Source organism: Lissotriton vulgaris, chromosome 1_1 (genome assembly GCF_964263255.1).
Source record: "Lissotriton vulgaris chromosome 1_1, aLisVul1.2, whole genome shotgun sequence".
NCBI classification, from domain to species: Eukaryota; Metazoa; Chordata; class Amphibia; order Caudata; family Salamandridae; genus Lissotriton; species Lissotriton vulgaris.
The window spans coordinates 127,373,333-127,390,976 of NC_141685.1; the positions used below are offsets into that span (position 1 = coordinate 127,373,333).

The 17,644-nt window shown below is 49.1% G+C and overlaps 1 protein-coding gene across 1 annotated transcript in view; it reads right to left on the reverse strand.

The window, feature by feature from the left end:
• LOC147737749 (uncharacterized) overlaps positions 1 to 12,724 on the reverse strand; it is an 81,215-nt gene extending 68,491 nt beyond the window's left edge. The window contains exon 1 of the mRNA XM_086943455.1: positions 12,518 to 12,724. The gene's annotated coding sequence lies outside the window, so the exon portion shown is untranslated. The remainder of the gene's footprint in view (positions 1 to 12,517) is intronic.
• Between the last annotated feature and the right edge of the window lie 4,920 nt (positions 12,725 to 17,644).

Below are 17,644 nucleotides of genomic sequence, written 5' to 3' on the forward strand. Positions count from 1 at the left end.
CGGTTTTTATAACTTATTATGATTGTGTGACGTTGCAACGTTTGAGTGACATTGCACTCAAATTTAACACAGCGCTTGTCTTTCTTTTGAGTGACATCGCACTCAAATGTAACATATCGCTTCTGTCCACAAGAATATAATAACGTAACATAGTGCTTCTGTCCACATGAATATAAACGTTTGAGTGACATCAAATGTCAAATTTAAATCACTCAAACGTTTCAACCTCGCGCTTGTCTTTATTTTCATATTAATAAAAACTTTCATGACATCGCACTGAAATGTAACATTGCGATTCCTTCCACTTATCAAAAGTCAGTCAAAATAGCATACTGCGTTGTGAACGTTTAATCGGAAAGTTGCGTAGTTGATGCTTACGTTGCTATACCTTACGATGTAAACATTGAAGCGTTGGTGTGCCTTGCGATGTAAAGGTTACTGCGATGTGGTAATTGCGTTGTATTGTGCTCGCGAACAAATCACTTTTTTGTGATGGGTGTTCGCCGCATAGGTGCACCCTAGGCCTACAAGGGACTGCAGCATGTATTGTGGCTCTCCTGGTTTGCCTTCCAAACTGACACCACAGGTCTGTTCACACATCCTGGGTAAGGTGGTGTAATCACCCCTTACTTAGATATACTATACCTATATCTACCTTTACATATAGACACATATACACCTATAAGCCACTCCTAAGGTAGGCCTCGACAATCCTGGAGGCAGAGTGCTTGGTTTTATGTGAGAGGGTGCTCTGGCATGAGCTGAGCTCCTCTGCAGCTTTCGGAACCATCTCCTTATAGCTGTTCTATGATATAGCCATACCATATACTCTTAATTGCATTATAATCCTCGCAGTTAATGCTAACTTTGGTTTGGCTTTATTAAAACATGTCGTGTAAGGTTTGGAATACTACCCCCCGGCAATTTTGGCGGCGGGGGTAGCATTCCACCCTTCTAGAGGGAAATGACATGTATGTTACTGCTTTACCCGGTTAAAGTTAAACAGAGCCTCAGCATCACAAAATGAATGCTGCTGCCACAGACACGAGTCTGACCTCCTGCTGCTGGACGAAACTCCAGCAGGGGAGGCCTGGACAATAGGTTTCCTGTCCAGGGAGGGGCTGGCACCTCCCCAGACAGGGGTTTTGTGTATTGGGGAAGGGAGGGCTGCATTCAGTGAATGCATCTAGACACTGCCTGGGGCACACAGGATGCTCCATGCATAGCCCGGTTCATACCAGTTTCTGGGGCACTCCAGCCCCAGCTCTGGCACGAAACTGGACAAAGAGAAAGGGGTGTACCCACCCCCTTCTCAGGTCCACCAATAGGAGGGACCTAGGCAGGTGATCCAGCCCCCATGCTTAGTATAAGTATAGGAGCTGTGTCCCTGGGACTAATGATTATCCTGGAACAAAACTTTGATACAGAACTCTTGGACCTTCGACAGTCTATTCTGACTAGAAGACGGAAGACATCTCCCTTGTGGTCAATGAGTGACCACCCTGTTCAAACAGGCACCAACAGCAACTTTGCCGGTCTGCAGTTTCAAGGCTCCTGCTGGAACCCGAAGCCTCTGTGACTCAAGAACTGGACTTCCAGACTTCTCTGATCCCGACCCACATCCATAGCAAAGCTGAGACCCGTGGCGGACACGAGAGACGTGGGACCGGACATCTTGAACATCCTACATTTTGCTAATTGCACTCCTTTCCTGAAGCCTCAGTAAGTTGTGCATTGGGGTACGAGAAGCCCAAGCCCCGAGCATCATTTGCACAGAAGCCCAGGCCCCAACACTCCGCAAGTGTCCCGTGGGCCCCACCTTCACATTTGTGCTCGACACGTCTTCCCGGCTACTTGCCTGCTGGCTAGTGAGTCCCCTGAGGACGCCATCTTAAAACTACTTTGCATTCCTGGTTGCTCCAGCTTCCCTAAAAACGAGAAGTGCCACAGACCTTGCTGGTCAGCAACAGAGTCAATCTCGACATCCTGCATGGGTTGCGCTTGCCAAGGCTTGTTGGGTCCAATCCGGATACCGACGTTGCAGTCATCTAGATCCATCATGGGGCAGCTCGAATCCAGCTCCTGGCCATCGTCAATGCCTCCTGGACCTCATGGCTGAAGAGACAAACTCACCTTCTTCACCTTAAAGCACCCGACATCGTCTGGTTCCTTCCTGGTCACTGGCTAGTGACCAAGACTCTGTCCCCTCTGCTTTCAGGTTCTTCACATCTCCGATCCACCCTTGGATCCACGCAGACACTTTTCCTCTGGTCGCCTGCAGCACTTCTTTGCAGCTCTCCATAGAAAACGACGAAACCTGACACGAAAAGACACCTATGCACCGGGCTTCCCTGGGTGAGGTAACTCGAGTACTCTGGTGCTCCCGTGGGTCTTGACTCTCGAAGTGTCCTAGTTTAAAAGGGTCCCATCCTAGTCCATCCGGAGTGCCCTTAATCTCTAACTTTGTAACTTTTACGAACACCATAGAAAGTCAATGGGAACCCGCGCCTGTGTTTAGACACTGCACGCGGCTCCCGTGGGTCTCCTACTTCCTAACAACTGGTCGTTTAGTGTAGCCCCAGTAATTCTACAAGCCCTAGGCCTGCTTTCTAACTGATGAAACCCTCAAACCACTGTCCAAAGTTAGATCTTCCGCTACATTCAAATCATTGGCAAGGTCTCGCAAACTGCAATAGTTGTTTGCCTCTTCTATGTAGTTAAGGTATAAATGGCATCAACATCTTTTATGGACAGTGGAACATGCAATGAAGGCCTTGGCGTATCAACATTACGAGGCAGATGATATCTCTCCCAAAATTCCTCTATGACTTCCAAAATGAATATTACCAGATACCATCCAAGACGTTCTGAGATACACATGCGGACCTTCGGCCATTCCTATGGCTGTGGAAACACCCCAGAGTCGCACTGACAACGTTACAGAGACATCAATATGATGGGGAGATCTCTCTTCCTGACCTGGAGACCTATTATTGGGCAGAACACCAAACCCCCATTAATGACTGGCTCCACGCGCCCGCCACTCATCCCACAAAGGCGTTGCCGCCTTTTAAGTCGGATGTGCGGATTACTGCAACGCACTGCTTCTGGAGGCGCCTAGAACGCTGGTGGGTAGGCAGCAGCGGGTCCAAAATATGGCAGCTAAGCTGGCACTTTCCCGACCGCGCGCTGCCTCTTCCGCCATGGCACTACAGGATCTACACTGGCTGCCTGTTCATCAGCCGATCCTTTTTAAAGCATCCTGCCTGGTTTTTAGAGCTGTACATGGACAGGGTCCAGTCTTGTTGCAGAACTTATTCTCTTGGTATTCCTTTTCTCTGAGCCTGCGCTCCTCCTCTGCATGTCTGGTGACGGTCCCCAGAGTTCAGAGGACAAGGATGGGAGGGCGGTCGTTCAGCTGCGCGGCCGTTAGACTCTGGAACTCCCTTCCGCTCTTGCGAAGGAGTCAGGGTGAATTCCTGGCTTTTAAAAAAGGGCTGAAAACCCATCTGTTTCCAAGAGTAGTATGAGCTCTGCATCGGTGGTTTCGGCTTGCTGAGTCAAAGCGCCAGGATATCCTCTGGGTGGCAGTGTAGCGCTATATAAGTATGCAAATACATACATACATACATACATATGCTCTAGAACGGTACCAAATGGGCACACACTCAAGTCTACACTACATATCTGAGGGGAAGGGACAGGCTGGACTACTGACGGCCACAAGGATTACACTGGGGGCATGGAATAGAGCCACGAATGCCACCGGATGGGCACACAGGGCTACGAAGCAAACGCCATTGTGGGAATGCTCTTGGCTCAAAGAGTTACACAAATTGAAAGGGTTCCAGGGATGGGACGACATCGGCATCTCTACACTAGGGGACGGCATCAAAAATGGCGCGCTGAAACACTTTGCTTCCCTACAGACCGAATTTGGGCTACAGCGCTCTCAACTCTTTAAATACATACAATTAAGACATGCCTACTTGGCGGAAGATCAATAAATCAATGAGGAGGGACTAGGGAATTAGAAGGTCTGTTTCGTTCCCCAGGGAAAGTACGAGGTTTATCAAAAAAGAAACAGACACTTGTAACACTAGGCCATTGGTCATGTAAAATTAGAGTGACCTCAAAAACCCTATGCACATGTGAGTCTTGCGGTATATATGGTTCATCCGCCCCGCATATGGGTTGATGGCAGTTATCATCGGTCACTCTAAGTTAGTGATGTTGCCAGCCTCAACCTGAGGCACCTCTGGCATATAGTGCAGTGTCCAGAGAAGCAGCAAAAAAATGTGTCAAAAAAGAAGGGAGTATAGGAAAAACCAATACAGTGGGTTTAAAAAACTGAAAAATCACCCTAAGTGATTTTATTTAATGGTGTGATTAATCAGATTGTTAAAAAGGGTCTCGTACTACTAAGTTGATCGAGTAACTGGATCATAGTAGTTGACAAACATTTAACACACAAAACGTCGACATGTTTCTGCTCTGTCGGCCCACAGGGGTCTATAGAGCATTCGTCAGGACTAGACTACAAAAGTAGACAAACAATGTTCGAATTACTCACACCTCTTTGTGTAGTATTGCAATTATACCCTGTACACTTTGCAGGGAAAATTCCTCTGTTTTCTTGTAACAGGGAATACTTGCTGGCGTCGGGGGGCCCTCGGGACTCAGAGCCGCGTGCACTGGTGCTCAAGTCTTGTGCTGACTCGGGGGCAGAGTCAGCACAAGACTTGAGCACCAGTGCACGCGGCTCTGAGTCCCGAGGGCCCCCCGACGCCAGCAAGTATTCCCTGTTACAAGAAAACAGAGGAATTTTCCCTGCAAAGTGTACAGGGTATAATTGCAATACTACACAAAGAGGTGTGAGTAATTCGAACATTGTTTGTCTACTTTTGTAGTCTAGTCCTGACGAATGCTCTATAGACCCCTGTGGGCCGACAGAGCAGAAACATGTCGACGTTTTGTGTGTTAAATGTTTGTCAACTACTATGATCCAGTTACTCGATCAACTTAGTAGTACGAGACCCTTTTTAACAATCTGATTAATCACACCATTAAATAAAATCACTTAGGGTGATTTTTCAGTTTTTTAAACCCACTGTATTGGTTTTTCCTATACTCCCTTCTTTTTTGACACATTTTTTTGCTGCTTCTCTGGACACTGCACTATATGCCAGAAGTGCCTCAGGTTGAGGCTGGCAACATCACTAACTTAGAGTGACCGATGATAACTGCCATCAACCCATATGCGGGGCGGATGAACCATATATACCGCAAGACTCACATGTGCATAGGGTTTTTGAGGTCACTCTAATTTTACATGACCAATGGCCTAGTGTTACAAGTGTCTGTTTCTTTACTTGGCGGAAGAGACACTGCGAGAGCCACTCCCCGAATACGCACCACTAGAGGGCCGTTTGCTGCAAGAAAAGATCCCAGGGAAGGTGGTTTCATTAATCTACAAAACACTCATGAAAAATAGACCGAACACACTGGCGGGCCTCCGAGACACATGGGAACAGGAAGTGGGTGAGATGGATGAGGTAGATTGGGGGGGGGGGGGTACTGCTGCATCCTAGAGAAGTAGCAATCAAATCACGCGTACGCCTAATCCAGTTTAAGATCTTGCACAGGGTATATTACGACAGAGTAAGGCTATGCAAAATGGGGAGGGTATCAGATCCTAGCTGCCTACGATGCAGGCACGAGAACGGGACTTTCTTACACATACTATGGTCATGCACAGATATACAGGCCTACTGGAGCGCGATCACCACTGAATTGAGTAACGTACTGGGGATAGACATTCCACTGGAACCGAAGCTGATCCTGCTGGGAATGACCAATGATATAGATCTGCCCCGTCCACAGCTAATATTTCTAGTGTTGGCCTTGGTGGTGGCCAGGAGAGACGTAGCTAACAAGTGGCGAGCGGCTGACACGCCTCAGATAGGGTAATGGAGGATGGACTAGATATCTATATGGCAGCAGAAAGAGTTACATATAAAGCAAGAGGATGTCCGAGGAAATTCCACAAAGTGTGGGGTAAATGGAGACGCTACCATGGCCTGGACGGGGGTCTCTGAAAGGACCAAAACAATTATGTGCTGCCAGTAGACGCGAGGGAAGTAGAGGGACCCAGGATGATGGGTGGGAAACACAGAGAGAACTGTAATGGATGAACATTTGGACTGTTATAATGAGGATGTACACTTTGACGGGAGAGGACGGGATGTGGGGTTAGGGACGCAGGGTTACTACATGATAATGACATGCATGTTCTAGATACTGCCTTGTGGGAAAAGCAATACAACAGTTTTACAAAGACTGTACTGACAATTTGCCTGTTGCCTCCTGGGATTATAACAGTTTATACGTTGGGGACTGGGTGGAAGGGGGAAAAAAAGAAAAGCAGATGAAAGGACTTCCTGCTGAACAATTGCACTTGTTTTTTGTTATTATGCTTCTTCGCTTTTACGGATAACGCCGCCCATCCTCCGCGATACGGGTTCGCTGGCTGTGTAATGTTTTATTTAACGACCTATACATTGCTACTGTCGAAAGCAGGAATGTTGAAAAGAACGATTTTGCACTATATGAATGTGCAATAAAAAAAATATTTTAAAAAAAAATTACGAGGCAGATTATGCTTGAAAAACTGTTTTAATTTCACTTTGCGTACAAATTTGAACAATTCAATATGTGCCTCCGTGAAGGTACATCCCTCAGAAATACAAAAATTCAGACCTTTACTCAAAACATTTTCTTAACTAACAGTCAATGTGCGGTTAGACAGATTAACAATTTTCAAATTCTTGGTTTCTACATCATTTGCTGTCCTTGAACCACTTAAGGTACTTTGGCCTTTTGCTGGGTTTGACCTATGTAGATTAGGTCACAATCACAGATAATAGCATAGATGACTATCTAAGTAATAATTTTGCAACATTCATGTAGGATCAGGTGTGAGGTAGCTGGAGCCCCATTAGTGGACCATTTCAAAATTTCAAAACACCCACCAGAGAATTTCAAATGGGTTGTTTTAGAGAAGATTACATTGGGTCCTAGAGGTGGTAGTGTCTCTAATATCCTTAACATCCGGGAAGCCAAATGGATGTTTTTATTTGACTCTGTAAAATCAGGACTTAATGAAACTGATAGCACTTTTGCGCAAATGGTCAATTTAAATTAAATACCTCTGTATGTACCAGGTATGCACTGACAGCAGCGTGGAGTGCAGCACGGTGTCAAATGCTGCACTAAGGTCTAAAAGTACCAACGCTGCTGTCTGCCCTCCATCAACCAGTTGTCTCAGGCGTTCTATGGAAAAGAGGACCGCAGATTCAGTTGAATATCCTGCTCTGAATCCTGACTGGGTTGGGTGAAGACGGGAGTTCTCTTCAATAAATTTCATAAGTTGCTTATTCACAACCTTCTCCACAACTTTACCGCAAAAAGGGAGGAGGGATATAGGGCGGAGGTTTTGTAGTTGGGAGATATGAATATTTGCTTTCTTTTTCAGGGGTATAACCTGTGCGGTTTTCCAGGCCTCCAGCACATGGCACTCCTGAAAAGAGAGAGTAATAAGCTGTTCCATCTGCTCGATCATACTGTCAAGAACTCCTGTACAACGGTTAGGGGAGATTACGTCCAGGGGGGATCCAGCAGAGGTTGTTAAAAATTTGGGAATTATGATCGATGCGGAGCTTTCCTTCAAGCAACAGATTAATAAAATCACTGGAAAATGCTTCGGAATATTGAAAACTCTCCGCAAAGTTCTCGATGTGCTCCCCTTCGGGGCCAGGAAGAAACTCATCCACGCCCTGGTCACGCCACATTTGGATTATGGTAATGCCCTTCTTCTTGGCCTAAGCAAAAAAGGCATTCAACAGCTACAGGGTGTCCAAAATGCCGCGGCCCGCTTGGTACTTAATCTTCCACGCAGGGCATCCGGCAAGACAGCATTGCGTAAACTGCATTGGCTCCCTATTGTGGAGCGCATTAAGTTTAAGGCACTGTGTATGGCTCATCGTATTGCCCAGGGAAAAGGCCCCAACTATCTGCAAAGACTCCTCACTATCCATCGCCCCACCCGAAATCTCAGATCCGCCGGAGTGATGTTATTCCAACTTCCCCGTGTTCACAAGACCAGAATGGGAGGTAGCTCTTTCCGCTTCTTGGCGTGCAAACACTGGAATAGCCTCCCCCTAAACCTTCGGATGGAGCCCTCCGAAACAAGATTCAGACAATATTTAAAAACTTATCTCTTCCCCAAATAAATAGTACGCTGGTACTTTCTGTCTCATCTGGGAGTAGTAGCATTTCAGCGCGGGGACACACCGTCATAGGTGTAACCAGGCGCTTTAAAAATGGCTTTATTATTATTATTATTTTATATATATCCAGGTTACTGATTAAAGAGGATTATGCAGCTATCAATTATATTTGCTGAGTTCGGTATTAATAACTTTACCATCTTGTATGATAGGTACGCCGATTGGTGGCTGCTATGAATTGTCATCCTTCTCCTATGTACTGTAATGAACACTGTTTACTTGAATATCTTTTTCACATAATCGATATACCTACAATGTTATTTCTTCCAACCAGCCTGTACCCGACCCCCATTGATTAAATATGATGTGGCCACTACCATTATCAAGGATATCGACTATCCGTCTTGGGCTTTCAACATGATATAATTATTGCCCTTTTGTTTAATCATATTCAGCTTGCCCCCATTGGTACTACCATTGCACCACCTCAGGTGTGACATAATTCAAATATTTTTTCGGGAAGATTATAAAAAATCGTAATTCTTCCAGGTTCATTGGGCTGCAAGCAACTTTTTTATCAGTGTGTCCCCAATGCGATTTATCTCATTGCCTTATACCCTTGAGTGTTAACTGTGATAAAAAAGTATTGGGAGTCTTTTTTCACTCTCTTCCGAAGTGCGCAAGGTCACGTGATCAGAACTCCGACATAGGAAGTTTAGAACTACGGCCCCATTCACAACACGGCTTTCACGAACTCGGATTGTACACACCATACCCCTGTCAAAGTCCCGCAACGCCCTTTTCCAGGTATGCGCATTGCGATCTTGCCATAACTACTAAGATTATTATCTAGCTGCATTTATGTGACTATTTATACGTCTGTCACATCAATACTTCTAGAAATCGGACCGAAGTAATCTATGCGGCCGTTTCTTAACTGCAGATATTGACTTCACATCCCCCTGGGCCAGCGGTTGAACTACCCACTCCAGGTAGGCTCCTTTCTAAATCACCGCCTGCTCTGATTAAGTACCTTCTTTATGGTTGGTTAACTGTTGACAATTCACTTTTTATAGGATCCTGACCCACGCGGCGGATTCCTTATCTACCATGCAACCAGGCTTTTTTATTGAGGTAATTCATTTGATGCGCTTTATGCCCTTACTTTAGCTACTCAATATTAGGTTTCTTGATAACTAACCTAGTCGTTTACTTGACAGATATATTGAACTGTGGACATCCATCATATCCGGTTGCTGTTTACTCTGCGAAGTTCCCTATCTGATGAGTCTTAACACATTCTCTGGGGCCACCATTTTATCACCTTTTAGGACCCGTTCATTCCCTCATCCTTCGAAATCACTGCCTTATACTACACTCATTAATGTAAGTAACCATTGTAGTATTTCTGTCGGTTGTTGTTAATAACTTGGGAATTACACTGTCCCAATGTAATGTCCTTTGTTTAACCTGCAGTCCTTCAGATTTGGTGATTTTTACCATATGAGTATTCCTCACATTACCTTGGTCTCAACCTCCGTGTCCCCCTGGTAATGTTTCCCTCCTCGACCAGCAATAGTGTACATTTTTATGAGTAATATGGATCATTTTGACCGTAATTAAAATAAAATTATTAATTTTCCGTGCAGATCTATTGCCCCTCCTGCATCCCTGTCCTGATGAAGACCCTCTAGCAAGGTTCTATCCTACGCCTGCATCAATTTGGGTCGAAACGTCAACACTTTTTCCATCCTCAGCCTTCTTCCCCATTTATCATTTGTGGATTTGTTTTGATAGGCATGAGTTGGTTATATTCATTTATGAATTGTGATCATTAGCCTTTGTTAATCAATTGTTAGTAATTTTTCATTGAGGTCAAATTGACCACTGCTTTGTCACTTGTTCAGTTCCCTCACCTGCCACATCACTACCCCCCCCCCCTTTCCCTTCTGTTAGGGGCACCATTTATGATTAAATATTGATGTATTTTATGAATACCGGGTTATTGAATATTTGTACATGTTGTGATTAAAAACAATGTTGTGATACTCTCCTTGATTTTAGTTGAGATATTATTTAATCTTAGTTCATTTGCTTTAGTATCTGGGACCACTTTGTCTGCATCATTAACTCACCCAGGTCCCAGCGACTTATTGGGTTAACCCGTGTTTCTATAGCACAAACTTTAGTGAGGGGTACAAATTACTGCACTAATTAACAAACTGATACTAAAAGTTGTCGACACTCGTGAGGCACTTACTTCTTAGCAGAGAGGCGAGACGTCTGCCAGCGTGACTTTTCTTAAAGTTACAGCTCGGACTACAACCACCAGCCGGCCAGGGTGACATGAATGGAAATGCATGGCCAGTCATGATTCTTCTGGGCGGCTGGTCATGTGTCCTCAGCTTTGAGGGTCACGGCAGCGCTAGTTGCCTTTTCCCGACACCATGCTCCAAATCGTCACGTTTAAAAACACAAAAAAGCAAAACACAGAGAGTGCAGCATGGCTACAACAGAAACGGCAATATTTGCCTTTAATTAACTGAATTCTCTGCAAGCAAGCAGGCTGCGGGGCGTGGTGTGCTTATAATGATCAGCTCAGTGAAACAGGCCCTTAATTAAAGAGGAACGTATCGCGCCACATGGGCTCTGCGTGCATAACTCTAAAATCGTGATACCTGGGCTAAGCTGCTGGGAACTTCCTGCGTCGAGGGTCGGCCCCCCGCATCCCAACTCTCACTCGGATCCCGCCTGCAGCATTGAGCAACGCCGGCCGGGCATACTTGAGGGTCGTGGCTGCGGCTCAGCTATATAGCTGCACAGAAGTCAGGAAAGTTTTCTGGGCAACTACTGAAAACCACTCTGGTCATCAGTTCGTGGTTGATATCAGCAGCCTAAAGGTTGAGGAGGGGTCGTGGAGACAACTTTTAATTCAACTGTTACTGCAGTGGGCGGGCGGGTAGCCTCAACCCCCTCCCATTCTAGAACCAAGAACCAAGCGGCGAGATTGGCCTTCGGGATCCCGAAATGGCAATCTGCTAAACCTCTTCTTACCAAATTGCATTGGCTTCCTGTCATTTCGAAGGTAGCCTTCAAGATCGGCTGCCTCACCTTCAAATCTTTAACCGGTCCCTGCCCTGCCTTCCTGAAATCCCTTATCAGTCCCTACAGCCCTTCACGTAACCTCAGATCTTCTCACCTACACCTCCTGGTTGTTCCCTCTATCAAACTCTGCAGATCCGGAGGCCGGAGATTCGCACATTTGGCCCCTAAATTCTGGAACTCTCTCCCTCCCCTGCTTAAATCCTCCAATTCACTCATTCAATTTCGCAAATCTTTAAAAACATGGCTCTTCCCACAATCTAGCTAATCTCCCTTGCCCCCCTCAGCACCAGATCAGCGCCAGGAAACCCACGGTGACAGAGCGCTTTATAAGCTTACCTTAACATAACATAACATTCTATTGCCCTGGCCGCACTCCTGCGACCCTTACAATGTAAATAACTCCAAACATGGGCCTCCGAGCAGAACCCCCCGGCCCGAGAAGCTGGTCTGCGGAGGGGGGAGGACACTGTCCAGTCTGCCGAGGATCACTGTCTGACACGCCGAGCTCCAGTCACCGCCCCCCACCCCCCCCCCCCGAGCCGCATCCGCCGAGGTCTCTGTCATGGACTCCTCGAGCCCTGCACTGAGCCTCCGCCCCCCTCACCAGCGTGCACCCACCCCCTGCTTCTCTCTGCACACCCCACCGCCTCTAATTTAACTGTTACTGCGGTGGGCGGGCGGGTAACTGCAGCAGGACCCGCCACCAATCACACTGGGCACTCGCCGACTCCTCCCACCGGATCCGTGAAATGGTAATGCCTAATGCTGCGGCCGCGCAATGAGCCCAATCCTGAGGTCTGATACTTGTAACAAATAGAATAATAGTTTCAGCTTCCCTTGGCCTCAGGCAGACCCAAAGCCTGTCGGAACAGCGACAGCGAGTGCTTCCGCTCTGCACTTTCACATTAAAAATTGGTGGGTTAACAGCTAGTGTTCTGGGCGCGTCACAGCCAAGGAAGCGCTACAAATGCGTGACTTTGCATTTCAGTGCGGTGATGCGGATCACCACACTGAAATGCATTAGTGTCACTCCTGGTGCGTGACACTTGGCAGGGCTGTGCGTGACACTTGGCAGGGCTGTGCGTGACACTTGGCAGGGCTGCCCTTGAGAGCCTGGCACGTACCTGCGTCAGCCACGCGCTTGCAGGAACGTGGCGGAGCGCTGCGTCGGCCTCGTGCCCTCTGGGTCAGCTGGCGTCGTGGGCCTCACGCACCCCTCGTGTCTGGGGTCAGCACGTTGGGCTCGTGGCCTCTCGTGTCTGGGGTCAGCGGTGGGCAGCTGACCTTCGGCGCCTCCGCTTCTTCCGGGTTCTTCTCTTCCGCCTTCCAGTGACGTGGGCTTGTTCTCTCTTTTCATAGGTCCCTGGGTCATGACGCGAAATCCAGGCCACGCACCAGTCAGGGTCATCCCGCGGGTCGCGCGCTCCGTGTCAGGGTCATCCCGCGGGTCACGCGCTCCCTGTCAGGGTCATCCCGCGAGTCGCGCGCCCCGTGTCAGGGTCAGCCCGCGCGCTGTTCACCGTCGGGTGCCGCCCTCCTTCTCTCCCGTGTGCGGCGCGGTGGGGGCCCCGGGGGCACTGCAGTCCTCGAGGGCTCCGTCACTTTCCCACTCGGCCTCGGAAGGATGAAAGGCTGCCCCCTCCCCCTGCAATGGACTCTCGGCCCTGTAAACAATGACGCCGGCCTGAGCCCCGCGGGTGCTGCGGCCCCAGCCCCCCTGCCCCCCCTACAGGTGTGGGGGCCCCACGGACCCTGCTCGCCAGACTCCATTCTTGCCTTGCAACCCCCCCCCCCCCCCTCAGCCTCGTGATTAGACCTCGAACGGTCTTCGGCGGCCCCCATGCCCCTCCCTCTCACCCCCACTCACTTCCTTTGTCCCCCCCCCCCCCACTGAGGTGTCTTCTGCTGCTCGTGCTGCGCCCCCGACCGCCCCCCTCCCTGGGAGACACGTCACGCCCAGGGTCACAGGAGGCGCCGAGATTCAAACTGCTGTCCCTGCCCCAGAGCCTCGACCCCCTCCCCATTCTATTGCCCTGGCCGCACTCCTGCGCCCCTTACAATGTAAATAACCCCCAACATGGGCCTCCGAGCAGAACCCCCGGCCCGAGGAGCTGGTCTGCGGAGGGGGAGGACACTGTCCAGGCTGCCGAGGATCACCGCCTGACACGTCGAGCTCCAGTCACCGCCCCCCTCCCCCTGGTCTCTGTCATGGACTCCTCGCAGCCCTGCACTGACCCTCGGCCCCCTCACCAGCGTGCACCCACCCCCTGCCTCTCTTTGCACCCCCCACCGCCTCTCTCTCTCCCGGTGGTGCCCCCGTTGTTATCCCTGCAAAGCCCCGCACCCCCCTCGCCTATGAATCCCTGCGGTGCTCCCCCCCCCCCACTCAGCCCCACCCCCAGATCAGATTCACTGCACTGACTCCAAATGAGGCGCAGTGAAGCTCTCATTCCACTTCTGTGTTTGTGCTGCTATCAATGCTTCGATTCTCTACAAGTACACACACGTTGTGGTCCATTTGATTCCTTTCGCTGTACATTGAACACATTTACCGTGCGCCCTGCTGTCTGCGCCTTACTTCTTCTTATGATTCCTACAGTCTATACGGATTGCAGTTCCTTCCCTTCACGTTGTGTCTTTTGTTTCACCTGTGTTCGTGGTGACACATTACCTTTTCTCCTCTATGACAACATTAGCAATCTCACAACCCTGAATAATAAACTCTGTTGCTGTCTGCGTGTCCAGCCCAGTGGTCGAAGTGGGGAAAAAAAAGTAAGGGAACTGTGGGTGGAGAATCAGGGGGCGGGAATAACCGAAGATTGAATCAGTGGGCGGAGTCAGGGGTGTGGCTAGAAATAGCAAAACCTACACATTTTTAGTACGTTTAGCATTTCACTGACCAGTTACAGCTTATAACGTTATTTAATTAAAACAATGGATAAACATATTTATTTGAGGTTTAATTCAGGAAAAAGCAAACACTCATAAGGAATACAAGTTTATGTAAAGCGTGTGAAATATAAGCCTGAACAACTTGTTACCTTAATGCTTTTACTCTCATTGTTCAGAAATCCATGATTATTTTTTGTCTCAAACATTGAGGTCATGAATACAGGGCTCATCCTGTACACATGTGTTAAGCAGGGCTCAGAAGAGAAAGGGACTCTTCAGGAGAATCTAGACTCACGGAAACCCACAAAGGCTCCTTCATATTCATGTCAGCCAGCCGGCTGCTCAATCATAATATAGCAAACAGAACAACTGAATGCAGAAAAATATCATACATTCACCCCAGTACAGAGATCGGGGCCTAAATCCATTGTTTCTTTGCTCACCATGCCATTCCAGTTTGGACCCAGCCATATGCAAATCAGTCTTGATCCTGCACCCAATGAGAACAGGGCCTTTCCTGGACTGGAAACAAGCATCCTAGGACCGGTTTCGGGCTTTCAGCCCTCATCAGCCAGGATAGCTTGATTCTAGTGGCAGGGAGAGCACGGGACTCATGTCTGACCATACCTGTCCCACTCGGGGTGACAAATGCAAAAGAACAATTGATGGACAGAATGCAGAAAAATGTCATACATTCACCCCAGTTCAGAGATCTGGGCTTAAATCCATAATTTTTTTGTCACCATGCCATTCCAGTTTGGACCCAGCCATATGCAAATCAGTCTTGATCCTGCGCCCTATGTGAACAGTCCAGCCCGAACTGCCAGGCCATATGTATTCAAGTGTTCTTTCATTTGGGAAGTGAAAACAAAGCAGTAACCCCTGAACTATACACATAACATATTCAGTAGCGGTGGGTGACATTTCAAAGTGGTGGGGCGGCAAGTGGTCTGCGAAGTTAAGTACAGCCCAATAGCAATCAACGTATTAGCGTTGCCACAACTGCCTCTCCCTCCCTCTGTGTCACTCCATCCCTCACTCCCTCCCTCTGTGTCACTCCCTCCCTCTGTGTCACCCCCTCCCTCTGTGTCACTCCCTCCTTCTCTGTCACCCCCTCCTTCTCTGTCACCCCCTCCTTCTTTGTCACCCCCTCCTTCTGTGTCACCCCCTCCTTCTGTGTCACCCCCTCCTTCTGTGTCACCCCTTCCTTCTGTGTCACTCACTCCTTCTGTGTCACCCCCTCCCTCTGTGTCACTCCCTCCCACGTTCTGTCCCCGCTTCCCTCACTTCCTCCTACTGTCCTTCACCTCACACGTTTCTCTTCCACCCACCTATCTCTTCTCCCTTGCTTGGGTCACTCTTTCCCTCAACCCTCCCCCCCTATGTTTCACATGTTCTTCCTCTTCCTTCGTGCCTGCCCTCCCCTCTCAGCAGTGACCTAGCTTCTCTCCTCACCCCCCCTCTCTCTCTCTCCCTCTTACATTCTCTTATCTTCTCTCAGGGCTGTCTTCTCTCTTCTCGTCCCCCGTCTCCCTTTCTGCGTCTCGTTCTCTCCGTCCACGCTCTTATCTCGTTTTCCTCCCTCGACCCCCTCCACTTCACTCCCGCCTCTCGCTCTCTCTCTCGATGTGAAAGAGATGCTACTTAAAAAAACACTGCACCAACATCACAGTAAGTTGATAGCACCGCAATAGGAAAAACAGTGCTGCTGCTTAAGTGTTGTTCGAAAGCAAAATGTTGCATATTTTACGCGAAACAAAATAGTGTTTCTAATTTTGGATCTGATATAGAAATTTCTACCTGTGACACAGACAACGGAAAGGCGTGCGAGTTGGACGGCTGAAGTGGACGCATCTTCACACCATTGCACACACAATTTCACAGGTTTCCATGACACGGATTCGGTGACTGTGGGCAGATGGAGAGGCGATCACTGTTTGTTTCACTTTCAGCTGTAACCGGAATCGGGCACCGCCGGCGCCAACGACCAGTCCTCCTTGGCTTACGACGAGACGAATGCTGCCGCCGGGCCAACCCCACATGCGGCATCCAATGGGATGCCGCTTGCAGGTGGACCAGCCAATCCTGGCGCAGCAGCAGCGCCAGGATTGGCTAGGGGGTCTTTTTGCTGCTCGCCCTTTCGCCCTAAGGAAACCCGGGCTACAGCAGCACTGTGAAGCACCCCAGGGTCCCACTGGGGAACTTACAGTGCGCATGCTGAAAAAGTTGAAAACTTTCTCAAGCATGCGTACTGTAAGTTCCCCAGCGGGACTGCGCACTACGGTCTGCTGCAGCCTGAGTGTGTGGACTGTCACTCAAGCTGCAGCAGGCCACCCCCAGCGCAATTTTAAAGATACGGCCGGCGGCCGCGATGCGTCCATGGTGGCTGGTGAGGCTCCGCCCCTACGCCCCAATGGACGCACCGCTGCTGAACATATTGCTCTTTGATATGCATGGTACATGTTCTTTGCAGGAGGCATATTACCCCTCTACACTACCTTAGATGAGGCAAACAGCCACCAGACAAAACATGCTCCCATCGCTCTCCAGCAGGTACATTGATCACCAAAGTTATCTTGGCACTTGTATTGTTGACCAAAACCTGCTGAATATACAAAGAAATTTGCAGTGTTTTTAAAACTCCTGCACTTATACAAGACCAGACCCCCCAAACTAAACTGGCCCCTTACCCTTCCAGTCACCGTGGGAAACGCCTGCTCCTATCCTTTCACTGCTCCTGTCCAGTCAGTACTCCTGCTCGATCAACACTGCAGCTTCGTCAATTCCCCTGCCCCCTCCCTTCTCCTGTCCTGTTCACTGCTCCTGCCCTGTTCACTGCTCCTGCCTTGTTCACTGCTCCTGCCCTTTTCACTGCTCCTGCCCTTTTCACTGCTCCTGCCCTTTTCACTGCTCCTGCCCTGTTCACTGCTCCTGCCCTGTTCATTGCTCCTGCCCTGTTCACTGCTCCTGTCCGTTTCCCGCTCCTGCCCTGTTCCCCGCTCCTGTCCGTTCCCTGCTCCTGTCCGTTCCCCGCTCCTGTCCGTTCCCCGCTCCTGTCCGTTCCCAGTGCCTAATCACTGCTTCTGCCCCGTCACCTCTCCTGCCCTGTCACCTCTCCTGCCCTGTCACCTCTCCTGCCCTGTTACCTCTCCTGCCCCGTCACCTCTCCTGCTCCGTCACCTCTCCTGCCCGTCATGTCACCTGCCTGTCATGTTGCCTGCCCGTCACTTCTTGTACCCGATCACCTCTCCTGCCCTGTCACTTCTCACTTCTCCTGTCCCGTCACTTCTCCTGTCCCGTCACTTCTCCTGTCCCGTCACTTCTTCTGTCCGTTCACCGCTCCTGCCCCGTTCACCGCT